At 43.4% G+C, this 3,394-nt stretch overlaps 1 pseudogene; it reads right to left on the reverse strand.

The window, feature by feature from the left end:
• Positions 1-1,842: 1,842 nt before the first annotated feature.
• Positions 1,843-2,937, reverse strand: LOC133270211 (kinesin-like protein KIF2A; annotated as a pseudogene).
• Positions 2,938-3,394: the final 457 nt, after the last annotated feature.

Below are 3,394 nucleotides of genomic sequence, written 5' to 3' on the forward strand. Positions count from 1 at the left end.
TGAGCTCAGCCGCAAACAGCCTCTGAACGTGTGAGTATAAACACAGAGAGAATAAAATTCATTTTCCTACTCACTACAAACCATCCCGCCCTGGTACGACTTTGTTCCAGCTCATTAAAACTGTGTTTCTAGAACTGTGCCCAATTCAATTAATTCATAGCCCTTTTTGCCAGAACATCTCATGCTCGCGATTTGTAGCTAACACATGGCCACAGCATGGGAACAGCAGGAACTCTGACCTGGAGTAAGGACCACAGGCAGCCAAAATACTGAATCTATCACATCCCTCATGTGGAAAACACTTCCTACACCCAGCTAAAATAGGAGCATGCAAGATACTGCCAGGCAAGTGACCATGAAGCCAGTGTGCTTTCACACGCTGTACTCCATGGTGGGGTACCTGGGCTTTTTACAGCCCTGCTATGTCCAGCACCTCAAACACAAGAATCCAAGGAGGAAATGCCAAGCTTATTTTCAGAAAGGAGAAACCCCACTGGAAACAACACACTTTCACCTTAAAGCAGCAAGTAGTAACTGTAGTCTCGTTGGACCTCTGAAAACTATGAGCTGCTGAAACCAGGAATATCAAAACAAATAATTACCAATTAAATGCTTGTGAAGTGCGCTGAAGATGAAAAGCATGGCACATTATTACTAGCAGATAACCAGCATTTAAACAGTGTTTGGTGTCTCAATTTCATCACTGAAAACAAATTTCTGTCTTGCTAAAGGCTACCAAAGTTGTTCTCCTTCAGAGTTGAGATAGGGTGCTTAAAACAGAAACTGGTGGATGGGACTAACAGCCAGAGAGAGCTCAGACAGCATGAAGAAACGAAGGGAGATTATAATCCATTAATTATTTATACAGTTTAATTTCTTTCAGTTATTTGTTATCCTTTCACTATTTTATACTAATTAATTTTCAAATTGAATAATAGACAAATATATTTGCCTGATGCATAAATCAGACCAAGAGCAGTTTTTGCCCTGTTTCCCATCCAGGATGCGGCAGTCTGGGATGTGCTGCTGCCTCACTGATACACACCATCAGATGGTGCTTTGTTGACCCTTTGATCTGGGAAGTTTCCTCTCATTAGGCATCTGATACAGGGCATTAACTCTTCCCTCTGTCAGGTATATCTTCTCCCCACTGGTCAGGCAATTGCTATAATCTTTAGTCTGATTTTTATGAAGGCGTGTTCTAGCACCTTTTCCTTTAAATGTCTCATTAGAACATAGTTAAGGAAGAGACAAGGAGAGGGGGGAAAACGTGAGCTGATGTTACAAAAAAAGCTACTGCTTATGCCATGATAAAATAACCCTCATTTCCCAAATGCATCATGCTCAGAAATTACAGTGCTTTGCACTCTTAATGTCTTTTTAAATCATTCAAAATACCTCCTACCCTGACTTTCATTTTGGTGCAGTTTGACACAACCCTGAGGCAAGCCCCATCTAAGGAGGTATATATATATATACATGTGCTTGTGTACACATATGCATGTGTATATTTCACAGGGATGAAGAGGAAACCTGTTCAGATGAAGTGAGATAAATTCTCCGTAAATTCCTACCCTTTCCTACAGATTAGATCCTCACAACTGCACAATTTTACTTTCCACAGTAAAAAATACCTGGCAACAACACTGTGCTATTTTCCTACATGTCTGACCTACTATCTTCCAGGAAAAAAATCCAACCAGAATATCCCTGCAGACACTATTTAAGACTTTTTAAAGCATTTGAGTTGTTGGGCAGTTGACAAAGAGGCACTATAACAGCTCTCATTTTGCAGTACTTTCATGGTACCGGGGTCTCTCACACCACTTGCAGCACATGGGATCAATTCATGCAGCTCTGGGTACTGCCCTGTTCTTCCTTGCAAAGAGATGACCGGAATGATCTCACTTTTTCTTGGAAGCTGGTCAGGATGCCAACTGTTTGATCCAGGACTGACGCAAACTGTGCAGCATTAAAATCTACATGGTAGTCTCTTTTCTAAGCCATTTCTAAGAATACTTTCAACCACCGCAGAGATTCCCGATGCTTCTCAATCAGTGTTTTCTCATCCACATCTTTTCTCTTCTGTGTTTCCCCAATCCCAGCGCTGAAAGTAAATACCTAGGGGGAGACTTCCTTATTTGCCTGAAATAGCTGTAACTCAGCTGTCTTGGGAGAGGTCTGAATAGTCTTTAGATTCCGCACATCTTTCCAGTGATGTGGGAAGCTGAATACCTCCTGACAGGGCTGTCCAAGGGAATTTTAACTCACCATCAGCTCCTTCACATGGTTGGCATATCATAGGGTGTTAAGGGCGTGCTTGCAGGATCTTATTCCTAGAGAGTGACAATTTTTCCCTATAAATGAATCCACCAGGACCTGGGTGAACTTGCTACCCCTGAACAGTGTGTAGGCTCTGTTATGTCCTAATACCTGCTACACTCCTTGAGTGCCAAGAGGATTTTATTATCAGCCCCTTCCAGCTTTTTTTTTTGCCTGTCTGCAGCGGAGATGTCAGCTCCTCACTCATTCCCAGCCAAATCAATCAGGGAAAAGTTGGCATACAAATGCCCTCTCTTGTTGAGCATGAAGATGGCATGGCTCCATGAGGAGTGAGTGTTGGCAGAGATCCTGCCAACGTGTGACACTAGCTACCTGTTTCAATTAGCTAGATGGTGCCTTCCACACTGGTGACTCCTTTCTTGCACAGCTCCACCACTTGGATATGCTATTAACCATCTTGAGCACTCTCAGCCGCTTCTTCCAGTTCAGAAGGTCAAACACCTTGCTCCCATAAATCTCAAAGGCAGCCCCACAGAATCAAAGCTCCAGTTTCTAGCAGCTGGGATACTGCAGCCTGCAGAAGACACCCTCGGTAACCAGGATGCAGATCCCTTTGGAGGACTCAGAGTTCTTGATTAAGAAACTTCCCCTCATGGTGTGAGTCTTGCTGCTGTTGTGTGCCCCTAGAAAAAGATCTTCATGAGGGGCTGGGCTACTAGCGATCGGTGGATGTGCCCATTGCTGGTCTTCAAGGTTGAAAATACATGTGTTTTTCATCAGCTGCTGTGGGTGGAAGGAACATACAAAGCTGCCGTCACCTGAAAAGGCCTATTTGAGTTTCCAGGCTGGCGTGCAGCTGCTGAGACACATCGTGTCTAATTAGATCAGTCATGTTGTGTTAAGCTAATGCCGGTGATACAAGTGCAGAGACTCAAGAGAGCCTTTCTGTCCCGCAGTGACCATGCAAAAATGCAGAAAACAATTACCTTGAGCATAACTTTTGCATTCCTTTAAAAGGCTTTTTGTGCCTTGAAATCTCGCTTGAGAAAAAATGGGCTTAATGGAAAACGAATGAAAAGCAGAGTTGCAGTGAGTGCAGTGGACACATCTG

The sequence above is a fragment of the Pezoporus flaviventris genome, unplaced genomic scaffold, assembly GCF_033815535.1.
Source record: "Pezoporus flaviventris isolate CSIRO_AGI_PZ_B2104156 unplaced genomic scaffold, CSIRO_AGI_Pfla_v1 ptg000020l, whole genome shotgun sequence".
NCBI classification, from domain to species: domain Eukaryota; kingdom Metazoa; phylum Chordata; class Aves; order Psittaciformes; family Psittacidae; genus Pezoporus; species Pezoporus flaviventris.